This window comes from Asparagus officinalis, chromosome 7, assembly GCF_001876935.1.
Source record: "Asparagus officinalis chromosome 7, Aspof.V1, whole genome shotgun sequence".
NCBI classification, from domain to species: Eukaryota; Viridiplantae; Streptophyta; class Magnoliopsida; order Asparagales; family Asparagaceae; genus Asparagus; species Asparagus officinalis.
In genome coordinates this window covers 45,809,203-45,826,244 of record NC_033800.1, presented here as the reverse complement: position 1 = coordinate 45,826,244, position 17,042 = coordinate 45,809,203, and the positions used below count along the sequence as shown (strand labels likewise).

The 17,042-nt window shown below is 38.5% G+C and overlaps 1 long non-coding RNA gene across 1 annotated transcript; it reads right to left on the bottom strand.

Annotated features, from left to right (window-relative positions):
- Positions 16,250-16,738, bottom strand: LOC109849663. The gene is made up of 3 exons (XR_002249193.1): positions 16,590-16,738; positions 16,391-16,465; positions 16,250-16,284 (listed from the first exon to the last, which is right to left on the bottom strand). It is a non-coding gene; the product is annotated as an uncharacterized LOC109849663 (long non-coding RNA).

The following is a 17,042-nucleotide window of genomic DNA, read 5'->3' as shown; positions in this document are numbered from 1 at the left end:
GAATTTTTGAGATACGAGTCTCTCAGTATCTGATCGTAACCGGGTTAGACGATGCGATACAAGCGGATCAGAGCTAGAAGGTCGAATCGATTTTCCCTTATCAACCATATTGATGGTAACCTCTGGGGGTTCGTCACCTTGAACGACCGATCGTTTCTTACGGAGACGCTTTTGATTTCGGGTTTCAATGCTTCTGCGGAGATACTCTCGAATATCGAGACCCTCCATGGAGCGGTCTTGGGGCAGCTACACGCTGATAATACTGCCCTGATAATTTTGATACACAGACAGTGAGAGTCCGCTTCCCGGGAACTTTTCTTTCGAGATTTATCCGTACCCCCAGCCCGATAGTACAACTCATCAACGTTGCGGTCAGAGCAACCTATCGGCTGTTTACATAAATTCTCAGGTATAACGCATTCTTCTGTTTGACGCTAAACATCGCCTTGTTGGCGTCTACAGGAGTCACACGCTTGGAATCACACCTTTGTGAGGGTGAAACCTTAACGGGCTCCTGATTTTCTGCGCGCACCGCCAAGCGGGCCGTTGCAGAAATCATTTTGTTAGGAGGTCGCGTACGAGCCCCAGTTTGGGTGTTTGCTCGTGGTTCCTCCAATGGTCCCAAACGTTCCTTAACAGGCGCTTTACCTCGATCTTCGGGTGGAGAACCGAGGTGATCCTTCAGAGGAATCCTGAACTTGGGAAAATCCCCGTTACGGTGGGGCTTTACCGGAGGTTTGGGATCTGAAGTTGACAAAAGCTTAATGACAGTTCCGCTTTGTTTTTGCCTTAGCGCGGCTTGATTGGCTTTTGGCATCCAAAACTTGTTTAGATCTGCAGTGATCTCTTAACCGCCTCTTCCTTTTGCTATTTCATGATGCTTTTCGCTCGCAAGGGTCGGGCTGCGCCAACAAGGCGCGACGGCCTTCTGGATTTCGCTGCCATCGATAGTAGCAGTGGGTCGTCTTTGACATGAACCCATTCGTAATTGGACCGGCTCGAAGAGGAGGATTCCATGCTGGTCGTGAGACCAGATTAGGCCACTTGGCGCTTTCTGAACTGCGCAGCATTCTGCTTCGGTAATGGTAGTTCATCCACCTGATCCAAAGCCTTGGCGAATTGGCGCGTGAGGCGTTGGCGTTTCTTTTGACGTGCTCTCTTTGATAGAGTTGGCGCACCTTCAGCAGTCGGCTCCTTGATCACGAAGGAGTTCAGATCTGCAGATCTAGTCTCATCGGATGTCGATGGATCGTTGCAAGGCGCAACTGTAGCATCGACTACAGGGAGATCGACTTCTTGTGTCTTCAGATCTGGAGACCGGCGGATCTTCTGGGAGGAGATCTTCCTGCGATTATGAGGAGGAGCAGATCTGGAGGAGGAGGAGGAGATGTACTCTTCAAATTTCTGCTGGTCGAATTCGTACTCGACCTCTTCAGCCACGAGGATCTTGATCGTCGGCTGCGGCACGACAGCCTCGGCAGCGAGGCTGTTGGCTCCCACTGTGGTCGCCAGTTTGTTTGCGGTGAAAGTTATTGTTTTCATTGCTATCGAATCTATTACAACTTTAGTCATTACAATAAACTCGAATAAAATAAAAAGTTGATCTTTTTATAAGATATCCTTACACAATGAAAATAAAAACGGTGAAAGTTGATGTTTCCATTGCTATCGAATTTTATCAAACAAACGCAGAGATCGTTTATCGGTCTTCTGCTTGCGTGGGATCTTTGCCTGTGTCGGGGTTTATCCGTGGACCACCGTCGATCAGATCTGATTGCTGAAAAATTGGGCAGAGCTTCGTCTATCCGCGAAGGGATCGAGAAACCGTAGCTCTTATCTCGGCGAAGCGAGATAATCACTCTTCTTAAGATTACCGCAACGGGATAATCCTAAGGAACGAACTGGGCTACAGATCTAACTCCTCCTCCTCTCTGAAATCTGTGCACTTTAAGTCTTCAGTTCAGCAAGGCTTCGCCGAGGCACGAGAATTCCAGATCCGATAAAAAGAGGCTGTATTTATAGGCTCGGGGGGAGTTCGGGCGGTTAAAACCGCATAACGGACAGATTTGGGGTTGGAGACACCCCAGGGTGTCTCAGCCTAGGCCGAGACACCCCAGGGTGTCTCAGCCTCGGCCGAGACACCCTTGGGTGTCTCGTTTGGGCCGAGACACCTCGGGGTGTTTCAACTCAGACTGAGACGTTTTGTTATGTATACTTGTTCGTTTCCTCCGTAACTTCTTCGCCCGAACTCGGATTTGAGTGATTCAAAGTGTGTTGGAAAGCCGACGAGGAGATCTACAAGCTCCGATGATTGGATCATTGTGGAGTCAACTGGGACACGAGGGGCGTTGCGCCTTTTGTAAGCCACGCGGGGCTCCCGATCAATTCGTATCCTCGTTATTCTGAAACTCCGTTGCTTCACATAGTTCGCCGATTCACTTCAAGCGTTCGTCGACGTCAATCAAGCTTCTGTGACTTGGATAGTGATGTTCATCGTCTTCTCTTAGCTTTGAGCTGTTCGTGGAGACCTATAGGCAATTTTCGATGCCTACAATCTCCTTCTTCATCCTCTTGTATTCTCTCTTTTTCCACTCCGCCTTTATTCTTCTCTTCTTCCTTACTATCTCCCTTGTCCCTTCTCCCTCATTCCACCTCCGCTCTCCTCTTTTCTCCGATCACGCTCCTCCTCTTGACTTATAAATCCAACTTTATTGTCCTTGCTTCTCCTTCCTTCATTCTTACTCTATCATCGTCTTTGTCTTTTCACTTCCTCCATCCTTCCTCCTCCGCTCATCCACCTCCATCTTCTCTCCTCTAACCTATATCTAGTCCCCTTTCTTCCCCTCCCTCCTTTTCCATTTTATTTTTATCCTTTTCTTTCTTCTTATGCTTTCATTTTCTCATTCTTTCATAATCATCGCCTCATCTCTTTAAAGCTATATTCATTGGATAGAATAACCACTTTCTAAAGTCACACTGAAGTTAATAGTTAACAGGTGAAGTTAACATTTAAACCTTACAGTTAACGTCTAATAATTAAAATTGACATGAGGTCTAAAGTTAACAATGGTGTTTAAAGTTAACATCTAATAATGAAAATTAACACGTGAGGGCTAAGGTTAACGTAGGAGGTATAAAGTTAATGTTTAGCTTTTGAAATTAGTGTAAAAGTTTTAAAATTGTTAGATATTAACTTTAGATCTCATGTGTTACCTTTAATTGTTAGATGGTAATTGTAAGTCTTATATGTCAACTTTACATGTTAAGTATTAATTTTGGCATGACTTCAAAAGATGACTATTGTAGTTAAAAGAGATAATTTTTGAGTGATGTGGTGGTGGTGGTGGGAGAAGAAAGAGGAACCATGGTTGAAGAAAATGAAAATGACAAAGAAGTTGTCATGGTTGCGGAAAAAATAATAGTTGAGAAAAGATGAGAAGAAAGAGAAGGATGATGCATGATGGAAGTGGTTGTGAAAGAGAGAACGGTTGAGGAGAATGAAGAGGAGGAGGAAAATAATTCATGGGTTTATAAAAAAAAAGATGAGAGGTTGATGGTGAGGGTATTTTGGGGATAAAAGTTAAAAAGAGGTTTTTTTCAAATTTCTTTATTACATGAGAACTTGGGTTACAGGGCCAAAGTACATGGTTAAAAAGCCAATAAGCTTGATGGCATGGGTGTTCTTAATTTGAGGACTAATACAATATTCCATTATATTTATTTTTATATTAACAGATACATATTGCCCAGCCAAGGCCTAGTGGGCTACCATAGTCATAGTGCTTTTGCTGAATATAATAGGGTACTATGGCTTGTGTACGAATCTGAAGGCTCTGAGTCACTGTGAGACCTTTTGGTTCAATGTATGTATCAATCGCGTGCATCTACAGTTATTGTATTTAGTTCAAGAGTGGTGTTAGGGGCACACCATCCACTACAACCCCAACCACACTCCCCCTCTTATTACTACAGTAAACCGGGCCCCACATGGGATTTTAAAAAATTTAAAATCCCATGTGAGGCCCGGTTTACTGTAGCAATGAGAGGGGTGTGTGTGGTTGGGGTTGTGGTGGGTGGTGTGCCTCTAACATTATTTTTAGTTCAATTTTAGGACTGACAAGCAATGGAGGATTCAAGATATCTGAAATGTTGTGGCACTATATGATTAACACAAGTAAAGAATTTATTATTATCTTTAACGCGTAGGATCACAGGATCAGTTTTTAGTAAATAAATTTAAAAGAAAATGCCCTTAAATTTTGGGTTCTTAGAAAACCTGTTTCAATAGCTAACATCTTTCAAATAATAATAATAATAATAATAAAGGAAAAAACATGCTAACCGCTATGTTCACATGTATTGTATAGGTATACTTAACAAAAATATTTTTTTGATGAAAAACGTGGTTCATGTTTCTTGGGATTTTGTTTTTATTTTTTATTTTTTGAGAAAAATGGAAGTTGAAGGGGTTTTTCTAAGAAAACCCAAACTCAAGAGACGTTTCGTGAAACGTACACTTTATAGGCTGTGGGCTTACAAATAGCCTCCTAGTCCACCTTGACCAGACCCCAATTTTGATCAACGTGAATCCGCCGCCGAATTATGTTTCATGATATAAGGGCATGTTTGGTTATTTCCTAAAAAACCATGAAATAAAAATAAAAACCAAGAAAACTCAAAAAGTACAATTTCATCAATTTCCATCCCTAAAAACCACTCATAACATCTAATAAAATATTATTTTTATCTAACAACTCATCCATCACATCTAATAAAATATTATTTTTATCCAACAACTCATCCATCATATTTAATAAAATATTATTTTTATTCAACAACTCATCCACCACATCCACCACATTTAATAAAATATTAATTTTATCCAACTCATCCATCACATCTAATAAAATATTATTTTCATCCACAACATCACTCAACTCATCTCATCTCATTATTTCAAATCACTCACATCATCCAATAATATGGTGACAACTTATCTCATCTCATTAACATTTTATTTTCACTCATTTCCTCCCAAAACGCTAGGAAAACAATTTCCTTAAGTGGGGTCACATCATCCAATAATATAATGACAACTCATCTCATCTCATCTATTTTCTTATTTTTAAGAGTGAACCAAACAAAAGAAAACAACCTATTACAAGAAATAGGTTTCTTATAATTCATTTCCTTGTTTTTTTCGCCAACCAAACAATATCAAAACAAGTTTTCTTAAAAAATCACTCACATCATCCTATAATAAGGTGGCAACTCATCTCATCTAATCTTCATTTCTTTGATTTCCTTTTTTTTTAGCGAACCAAACACTCCCAAAACAATTTTTCTTAGAAATAGTTTTCCATTTCTTTGATTTCCCACTTTTTTTAGACAAACAAACAAACCCTAAAACGAAAGGGTTTTTGTCCTTTAAACTAAAGCTTTACCCCCATTTATTTAAAAACTCACTCACTTTAACATCCATACACCAAAAGTAAGTGCCCCATGTGATTTATTAATAAACTCAATTTTTAGTATACTCTTGTACTTTATTTTGTTTATTTTTTTTTAAAAAAAATCTCAATTTTCAAAATTGCCCTTCTTCACCAAATAAACCTAGCGCTTCTCTCTTTCTGTCTTCCTTCATTTCACAAAACATTAAACACTAAGAGTTGATCCCCAAATTCTAGGTGTAGTCGATCCCTAAAGTCCATTGAAGCCGAGTACAGTATAGTTTTTTATATAAATGTATAGCTTTTTATGAGCAAAGTATTAACACGTTATAAAGAAGTATAACTCTTTATGACTAATGTATAACTTTTTATTATTATAACATAACTCTTTATTGGTTTTGAGACTACAAGAAAGGAATTAATAGTCTGTAATATGCTGTCAAGAAAATTGCTGCAAAAAATAGGGGAAGATTTAGTATCCATTGGTCCAATTAACATAAAAGTATGAAAGCTTAATAGCTATTAGTTTTTGACTGAGCAAGTATAACGATGTATTCAAAAACACAGCTTCTTACGAGCAAAGTATAACTATTTAGGACTAAAGTGTATATTTTTATCGATATAGTGTAGTTCTTTATTGATTCTGGGATTATAGAAAAAAATATTTAATAATTGTAAATAGAAATCATATTAGAAAAATACATAAAGGACCTAAAATATGGGACCAAATGAGGAGATATGTGAGGTGTCCTCTCCCTATTGCATAATGAGCTGGTCATGCCAGCTCATTATGCAATAGGAGGGGGACATCTCACATGATCCATTCAATAGTCTCATATTTTGGGTCCATGTAGCAGCGCTCAGCATATTAATATCAAATTCTTGTCTTCTATGAGAAGAAATATTAATAGAAGAGAGATTTTTAAGGAAGAGAGAGGAAATTAATGGGGGAAAGAGAGTTTTTGAAGAAGATAAATATACTAAATGGGTTTTGTAGAATGAGGGGAGCAACACGCAAAAAGAAATTTCTTCCTACATCACCATTAATGTGATGGGAGTAGAGTGTGTCGATGTTTAGAAGAAGAGAGGTAAAGGAAATTTTGAACTTGTTTCGGGAGATCTAGCATAACTACAGGCTTGGTTAAAAATAAGTCACAAGTTAGATTTGAAAATAAATCACATAAATCACATACGATACTTTAAGGGTATATAAGTGTTTATGAAAGTAGGTTGGTTTTTAAATAAGTAGGGGCAAAAAACTTCCAGTTAAAAGACAAAAAAAAAAAAAAAACCCCCAAAACATCAATCGTGAGCTTACAATTTAAACTGCAAACGATCAGTCAGTTCGTATATTGCTCAAGCCTCAACCAGCAACTACAAGTAGGTTGAACCAATTTGAACTCAAGTTGTCATTTCCGTCACCCAAATTAATTCACTAAAAATAGAGAAATCAGTATTGAACTCGCTCATGGGTATCAATGTATGGACTAAAACGAACATGAAATGTTCATAGAGGATAGCTGCTACGTACGTCTCGAGTTAATTATTCATTCGTCATTCAAGCATATAGGGATTTAATTGTTGTCTGACTACGCCCTACGTAAGTCACTTGGATTGAAACTGTTGGAAATGGGTGTAGACCCATACCTATCAGCTGCGAGCTCCGGCGAGGATGAACGGTGAAGGCGAGCTCAGACGAGCTCGAGATCGTAGCTTGGAGTCGGGCGAAGGTGACTAGCTACAGGCGATGCTCTCCTGGCGGACTCGAGCTCGAGGACGAGGCCTTACAGGCGAAAGTCCAAATCGGCGAGCTTCAGTGGAGGGACATCGGGCAAACTCGAGCAGGTGGATTTCGAGTTCTTCTGGCGAGTTTGGAGTTGAGGTTTCAGGCGAACCTGAGAGAAGAGGGCTGCATGCGATTTTTTGAGGAAGTAAGGCGAAATCTATTTAAGGAAACCTTGTGCACGAGAGAACTTTGCAGCCGCGATTTTCTTCAGAGCGATAACTCCTGAGGCGGCGCCATTAATTGAGCTCGAGATTTTCAGAGGAAAATCTCGCTCAGTTATTTTGTTGAAGTCCTGTAGCGATTTAGTGAAGAGAGAGGAGATTTTACTATTGTAAAATCTTGCGCCTTTTAGAACAACAGATAGTTTCTGTTGACTTTTCTTTTGAGAGATCTCAAGTTGAGATCTGCTCTTTACAAGTTTTGTAATCTTCTTTAATATAAAGAAAATTATTTGTGTGGCTCCCGAGGACGTAGGCAAGTTGCCGAACGAGCTCGAGATTTTCAGAGGAAAATCTCGCTCAGTTATTTTGTTGAAGTCCTGTAGCGATTTAGTGAAGAGAGGAGATTTTACTATTGTAAAATCTCACGCCTTTTAGAACAACAGATAGTTTCTGTTGACTCTTCTTTTGAGAGATCTCAAGTTGAGATCTGCTCTTTACAAGTTTTGTAATCTTCTTTAATATAAAGAAAATTATTTGTGTGGCTCCCGAGGACGTAGGCAAGTTGCCGAACCTCGTTAAAATCGGTGTTCTCTGTTCTTGCAATTATTTTTGATTTGGTGTGATTTTTTTTTTCATTGCTTAACACAAGATCCGGTAGGGCAAATTTCACAGAACGGGTGTCAGAGCGTATATGATATTTTCCCTAACAGAAACTGTTGAATGAAAAAGCACATTCTTCTGAATATATATATAGAGTGGCGGATCGAATACACGACATTAAGAAAAATTCTCTAAGGACCCAATATATGAGACCAACAGGAGGGACAGATAAGGTATTCTCTTCTATTGTATAATAGTTGGCCATCATTAATGATGACCAGCTCATTATGCAATAAGAAGAGAACACCTCACATGTCCTCGTGTTGGTCTCATATTTTGGATCCTATAGCAAAGCTCCGACATTAATACGTGTCCGAAGAATATTAGTCATTAGTCATTACATTCATGCACAAATCCAAAATCCCGAAGAATATTAGTCATTAGTCATTACATTCATGCACAAATCCAAAATCCACGTATATATTTGGTGTATATTTAATGCACATTTGGTGTATATTTAAAGCATGCGTGCACGATTGCTATTTTGTTGGTAATTAGATGTTATTAGGATTTTCTTCTCCTGCTTAGATTTCAGATGCACATCTTTTTGTTATTTGGAAACTTGCCATTGGGATGAGAGGGAAATATTGATGGTACTGAGACCGAAGCCCAACTATGTACGATCCTCGCCCACGCTCCGGATTAGATTTTAGACAGATACGAGGGTGCTGCTAATGATACCACCGCGTACCTCTATAATAATTTTTTCTTATTGTTTAGAAATAAAATAAACATAAATTTTTAATATACTTTCTTATTATTTATTTTATCATTCTAAATCAAACATAAGTTTTGAATTCCTTAAATATCCTAAAAAAATTTGAATTTAATTTTTTGTGAGGAAATCCATTTCTATACTTTTGAATTTAATTTATTTTATCATTCTAAAAAAATTTGAATTTAATTTAATTTTTTTATCCTGTTTGGATAAAAAAATTCTCTTAAAAGCCTACCAAAATGTTACTTCTTTGGCAGGTTTTAAGCAAAAACGTCTCTAAAAAAGAGGATTTTGTTTGAAAACCTACCAAAAAACGACATTTTTAACACTTTTAACAGGTTTTCAACAGTGGCTTTCCCTCAAAAACAAGGAACCAAACAGCCCCTTAGTGGAAGTGTTGTGGTTTACGCATCACAATTCCTCTTTACAAAACGATTCAGAGAAGACATCAAATATCATTCTTAAACTCATATAATTTATATATATAAGTATTCTATTATTAAGACACCACATAATTCAAAACCGATAAAAAAAACTCCGCTAATCTCCAAGTCTTAACCCGCTAACGAACCTCCATACCTCTCTTCCAACTCAAAACTCATTTTTTAATAATATAGTGAAACATACACGAGTGGGGAAAAAAAACACCCTAATTAAGGAGACTTGCGAGACAGGAGCATCTGTCGGAGCTCAGCCGGGTCCATCTCCCCGACCCGATTCGCTGGTCTGTAATACCCGGTAACAGGATCCGGAACCCACGAGCTCGTCCATACCGTCTCCGAACTCTCCTTCTTGCCCCTCATCGTCGCCACCATCCTCTCCTCTCCCGCGCTTTTGCTCGCTGCCGCCGCAACAGACGCCGATGCGTAGCCTCTCCTAAAACGAAATAATAATATTATAGAGATTAGATCCGGTAAGATATTAATGGGTTTGATTTCGCTTTGAGTTAGTTTATGATTCCTTTTTTTTCTTTTTCTTTTTTCTTTTTTAGTGCGTGGGTGTGGGTGTGGGTGTGGGGGGTGTTGTGTTAATTACCTGGAGAGAAGGGAGAAGAGGTTTGAGTTTGATAGGAAGCGAGACATGGCGATTTGCTGCTGATGGAGACTAGGTCCAGAGGAGAAGAGAGAAGATGGGCTTCTTCTTCCTCTTCCTCTTCTCTCTCTCTCTCTCTCTCTCTCTCTCTCTCTCTCTCTCCTGTTACCTCCAACCAGCAGCTAAATTTGGGCTAGGGTTTTCCCTTGGCTGGATGGGCTTCGATTTATAGGGAGGCTGGTGGTTTTTTTAACATAAAAGCCAGTGTCAGAATTGTAGCTTGCAGTTTCCAGCCCACCCACAAGTTTCGATTATCTCACAAGTTGAGGACGGCCCTGGACGGGATTGTGTGGTAATTAGACATGATTCAATTACTCCAATGTTCATCATCTGTTTTTATTTCTTTTATTTCAATGAATAATTAAACAGTAAAATGGTCAGATTGATATATTTGTTGAGTCTTGGTGACATGTTGGCATATTTTCTTTTAGTTTTGTCAGATTGGTATATTTTGTCGACTCCGGCGTCATATAGGCCTTAAGTTTGGTCGGAGTTACTGTTCCGACCAGTGCTGACGAGTTTTCTTGCATAAAATCCCCTCATTAAAACCCATCATGCTCCTAAACCTCCCCCCTCCCCCTCTCCATCCTCCTCATCATCCTCTTCAACCTCCCCCTCTCCCTCCTCCTCATCATCCTCTTCCTCCTCCTCATTATTAAATTTGGGCTGGTATCACGGGCTTGATGATGAGTAACACTAATAACATTTAAAGTTTTTACCTGCAACTCTGGAAGCACTCTAGAGCAACATAACACTCACAGCCCAAAGCACCGACTCGAGCAGGAAGCAATCCCCCAATCCACAATGCCCTAATCTCGGTTCAAAACCCACATCCAAAATCACATTCCCTGGCTTCAACCTATGATGCAAGATCCTTAGGCTACACTCAAAGTGCAAATACCTCAACCCTTTCACAATGTCAACTGCAATCCGATGTCTTGCATCCCATCCAAGGCTCAATTGAAGCTCCCTTTGATGAATTGAGTGATTGGGAGGATTGTGGTTGGTTCAAGAGGGCAAGTTGGAGGGTTTTGAGGGCAATTTTGGTGGAAAAGCTGACAGGGCCTTTGAGAATTGGGGTACGGTTGGCAAAGAGGAGGAAGAGTCTAATGAAGAGGAGGAAGAGGATGAGGAGGAGGAGGGAGAGGGGGAGGTTGAAGAAGATGAGGAGGAGGAGGAAGAGGGGGAGGAGGAGGAAGGGGTTAGGAGCATGATGGGGTTTTAATGAGGGGGTTTTATGCAAGAAATCCCGTCAGCACTGGCCGGAACAGTAACTCCGGCCAAACTTAAGGCCTATATGGCGCCGGAGTCGACAAAATATACCAATCTGACAAAACTAAAAGAAAATATACCAACATGTCACCAAGCCTCTACAAAATATATCAATCTGGTCATTTTACCATAATTAAACACATAGAATGTTTACTATCCCGAAGTGGTTTTCATACTAGAGCATGTTTGGTAACGAGGAATAAAAAAGAAAACCTTAGAAAGGGTCTAACAGTGTCATAATGTCAGAACGTGGTAGAAAATATGAAAAATAATCTAAAAGGAATCCTAAACTTTTGTTGGGTTCTCACAAGTGAAAATGAAAACACATTCTTAAAATCCCTTGCCAACTTTTTTAAGGAATTTCCTAATTCGAGTTTTTTGAGCAGGATTGGGCTGAAAACAGCTAGAAAAGGGGTGTTTTATTGATAAAAAATTAGAAGAGAGACAATGGGGGTTTCTTGAGGGTGATATGTTAATGTAAAAGGTTCCACTATTTTCCTGAAGTTGTCTATTCCTTTTTTTTTTTTTGCTACGAAATAAACTGGTGAAAATTGCTAGAGAAGGATTTTGCCATCATTTTCACCCCTATATCTTTGTAATCAAACTCAATATTAGGGTTCCCAAGAATTGGTCGAGTAATGCAAAAATGTCTTTATGGCTTGACTTCCCCTTCCTATAAATTTAGGAATCGAAACAAACATGCCCATAGTAGTTTTTAAGACAATAATGATTTTCTGAACTATAGTAGAATCCTAATAGATCACATCCAAACCTCAAAATTAGAATATCCTATGAAGATTTTGTGATACATGTGTATCTTCTTCTCTGCTTCGGAGCTTAGTGATCCTTATGGGAGCTTGAGGATAGGTGATTCTTATGATATCTTGAGAATAGTGGTGTGAAGCGACACGGCGGAGCACATGATGGAGCGTGAAGCGAGTCGAAAGAACGAAGAATCAAAGATTTTAGTTCTCAGCCTGATGAGTCGACTGACGGGTTGATGAGTCGACTGACAGCTGATGAGTCGACTGTCGGGTTGATGAGTCGACTCAAGAAATCACCTCCAGATAGCAAAATGGTTCTACTGAGTCGACTCATGAAATCATGAGTCGACTCATGCAGGCCAGCACAATTTGTGCACGTTTTGAGTCGACCATGAGTCAACTGGTGAGCATGAGTCGATCATGAGTCGACTGATCGAGGGTTTCCCAGGCCGATTTGGTTTCTGTTTGGGGGAATCCTAGTTGGATTTGGTTTTGGTTATTTTCCAGATTGCCACCACGTTGTAAACCCTATAAATAGGGATTGTTTAGGGTTTCTAAAAAAAGGAGGAGAGACCAGATGTAGTCCTAAAGAGTTTTAGGTCTAAGAGAGATCCTGATCAAAAGGATTAGGAATCAGATATAATCAAAGAGAGATTCTAATCAAGAAAGATTATGGTTTAGAGAGAATTGAGAGATTGTTCTCGATTCTAGTGAGATTATGAGAGAGAGATTGTAATCTTTTTATATCATAATCTAGAGAGGGTATTTTCCTTCACCACATACTGAATTATTCTTGTATTTTTGTCATTCTCTTATCAACCCATCTTTAATAATTTCACGATCAAAGGTGCACGTACGACGACTCGTATCAAGTTGGTAAATGAGCGATCAGATCCGGTAGAGAGGAGCATCCTGTGTATGGTCCTGACTCGATCGCAATACAAGAAGCTAGGTGAGATCCTTATTTCATTGGAAGGAGTCCGTGTTTTAAGAAAGAAGAAGATGATTGAAGGCAACAGAGATGGAGGGGCCCGAGAGTTACCTCAGCAGAAGTTCTAAACTTGAAAGGGACTTTAAGTTCTTAAAAAGGGGAGCCATGATACGTGTGTATCTTCTTCTCTACTTCGGGAGCTTAGCGATCCTCATGGGAGCTAGAGGATAGGTGATTCCTATGATATCTTGAGAATAGTGGTGTGAAGCGACATGGTGGAGCACAGGATAGAGCGTGAAGCGAGTCGGAAGAACGAAGAATCAAAGATTTCAGTTTTTCCAGCCTGATGAGTCGACTGACGGGTTGATGAGTCAACTCAAGAAATCGCCTCTAGATAGCAAAATGCTTCTGCTGAGTCGACTCATGAAATCATGAGTCGACTCATGCAGGCCAGCACAGTTTGTGCACGTTTTGAGTAGACCATGAGTCGACTGGTGAGCATGAGTCGACTCATGCAGGCCAGCACAGTTTGTGCACGTTTTGAGTAGACCATGAGTCGACTAGTGAGCATGAGTCGATCATGAGTCGACTGATCGAGGGTTTCCCAGGCCGATTTGGTTTCTGTTTGGGGGAATCCTAGTTGGGTTTGGTTTTGGTTATTTACCAGATTGTCACCACGTTGTAAACCCTATAAATAGGGATTGTTTAGGGTTTCTAAAAAAAAAAAGGAAGGAGGGACCAGATATAGTCCTAAAGAGTTTTAGATCTAAGAGAGATCTTGATCAAAAGGTTTAGGAATCAGATGTAATCAAAGAGAGTTTCTAATCAAGAGAGATTAGGGTTTAGAGAGAATTGAGAGTTTGTTCTCGATTCTAGTGAGATTGTGAGAGAGAGATTGTAATCTTTTCATATCATAATCTAGAGAGTGTATTTTCCTTCGTCATATACTGAATTATTCTTGTATTTCTGTCATCCTTTTATCAACACATCTTTGATAATTCCGGGATCAAAGGTGCTCGCACGGCGACTCGTATCAATTTGGGTAATTAGGGCTAGTTTAGTATTGTTTTCTTAGGGTGCTTTTGTTTTTTTTTTAAAAAAGCTAATAATAGTGTTTGGTGAAAAGATATTTTGACATGCTTATTGCAAAATGAAACTGCTTCTGCTTTTGATGGAGTGCTTTTAGAAGCAACCTTAGAATATTCTTAAAAGTAGTATATGTTTTTTTAGTTTATATATCATATATATCTTTTATTTTTTAACAATAATAATTAAGCACAGTTCTACCAAACACCTCAACTGATATTTAAGTAGTTTTTGATGTTTGAGTACCTAACAACTATTTTTAACAACTTATATAAGTTGCTTGTATAAATAACTTATTATAAGATACAGCAATACCAAGCTGGTCTTTAGACCTTCTTACCTATAACTATACAATTTGATAATTTGAACGGAACAAAGGAGGATAATGAGTTGTTATAAGATCATATTTAGGACAAAATTGGTGACGCAGTGCCTAATTGAAACGTGATATTCATTTATGTTTCAATTAGGTCAAAATTAAAGTGTTCTTACTTAATTTGTATGTATAAAATATTTTAAATTTTTAGAATTAAGTTAGACTACCATATATTAATAATATTAAATATGTGGTTTTTTCAAATTGAAAAGTTACATGTTAGATGTGATCTCTAACCATCTGGAAGCAAAATTTCAAAAAAGTCCTAATTTTACTCATTTATCATGTGTCGTGAAAACCAGTGATTGAAATCCTAACATAATGTTGAACACAGGTAGTCCATATGCACTAAAAGAATTAAGTCGTCATTTAGATAATAATTCTTCCTCTGATGTATTGTTGTAGATATTTGTTTTACGTATTAGAGTTATCAAACTTTCGTTGGGAGTTGGTTGCAATTGGAACTGTACTTGGTACTCATTTACAATTTATAGAAGCTGTAATCGCGATTTATTACATACGAGCTCGTAAAATGTCAACCCGAGTTGAAAAATATTTTACATGACAGTTGCAACTAGGCAAAATTATCATATTAGTATATTTTGTTGACCTTTAGTGACACATTGATATATTTTCTTACTCCAGCGATAATTTGGTATATATTATGTGGACTATGGCCATAAAGTAGCCTCTATTTTGGCCGGGGCAAGAGTTTTGGCCAAGGTGAGTCACGTGCGTGACTCCTCACATGCAGCTGACGTGGATTAAGTGGGCTTATTGGTAGGATACTTGTAAAGAAAAAAAACCCAACATGTCATCCAACATCCCCCAAAAAAAACTCTACCCTTTGTTTTCCTATTCATGCGAGGGAGGGGATAAATGTTCCAAAAATTGAAGAACTTCCCCTTGTGCATGGTGTTGTTTAATGGGTTCAAAATTTTGATTTGGCTATAATGTAGTTGATTTGCGTAAATTAGGGTTTTTCCATCCTCTTGAGCTATTAGTTTGCTTCTTCTATGTTCATACTTGAGCTTGATCTTAAGCAAGGGCTTGAGGATATAGAATCTAACTCCAATTTCAGTTGCCATAGTCAATTTAATGCTAGGAGAAAAAGGAATCAAATTTCCCAAAGTGAATCCTAATTTTGAGCCCTAATATTAGAAAAATTTTCTTTTAGTCATTTAATTAATCCCAATTACCGTCATTTTGACAGCCACGCGGGCGCCGCACATGAGGATCATATGATTTAATTTGCCCGGAATGTTGGCTCCGGCCAAAATATAGGCTCATTTATCGTCGTAGTTTACATAATATATCAACTAAATTATCGCCGAAGTAAAAAAATATACCAATATGTCACTAAAGATCAACAAAATATGCCAATCTGATAATTTTATCGTTGCAGCTAATTCAAAAAATATATATTAATTCGCTGTCAGTATAGCTTAAACAGATAAAAGAGCAGGGGTTTCAGTGTAAAACTGCCCCAGGATTTCTAGGAAAAAAACTGGAAAATTTGTAATAAAACGTGGCACCGAATGCGTCAAAAGATGAAAGGTGGCAGCCGGCATGTGAAATACTGACACGTGTAATCGGTGGGAAGGAGCCGTCCACGTTCGAGTTACCGACTCTTTTTGTTTTTTTATCTTTTGGTGCGTCTTGAAGCTGAGAGGCACTTGATTAATGTAGGATGGGGCCCACATGGAGGGTGTTTATGTGGCGAATGGTCATAGGAGAATTTGGGTGGCGTATTTTCTCTTTGAATCTGAACCAGAACTTTATTCTGAGGCTTGATGCGTTTTCTTAAGAGATATTATTATAGTGGATCATATAGCATGATCGCTGATTTCATTGCTAAAATGAGGGGGAGAAAAATTGTATGGAAGGAATTATATAAAGGAAAATGATTTAAGGACCCAAAAGATGGGACAATGTGAGGGGACAGATGAGGTGTCCCCTCCAGGGCCGGTTCTGAGATTTTAGGGGCCCTGTGCGAAAAGTAAACACAGGGCACTTCTCTATATATAAAATATCAATAAATTCCAATTCGAAGCTAGGGAACAAAATGTTACTGATCAGACATTAAAATGTTACCTGATTTTTTTGCATCTGAATAATCTTTAACATACTTTTCAAGTGCTATTGCCCATTCTTCATCTCTTCGGTCACCTGAATAAAATATTATTGATCAGATAAATACATGTAATCCCACCTTAATAAAGCTTTCCAATAGAGCAAATAGTCCACAATAAGAAATACTTGCATATTATATTCCTCTTATATCTGTGCTTACCTTCATCAGATATCGAAGCCTTTAGCATCAAAAAGTATCATCGAAAAATTATCCTCCTTGTATTTTTAGCTGCAAAATCACTAATTAAGCCTTTAGATCTCTTATAGGACCATTTTCCACTAATATATCTCCAGATTTTGTGTCCAAGCTATCCCAAATTCTTGGATCATAAATATTCAAATTCATGAGCATAGACTGATTAGGTTGTTCATTACCTAAAATATTGTCATTCTCATTGTCAATATCAATTTCATTCTGATTCTGATTCTCAATTTTACTTTCATTTTCATTTTCATTCCGATTCTCATTTTCATTATTATTTTCATTTTCATTATGATTCTCATTTATATTCTGATTCTCATTTTCATTCTCATTTTTATTTTTACTTTGATCATCAACATTTTCATTCTCATACTCATTCATGCCTAAATCATTAATGTTATCATTTCAATT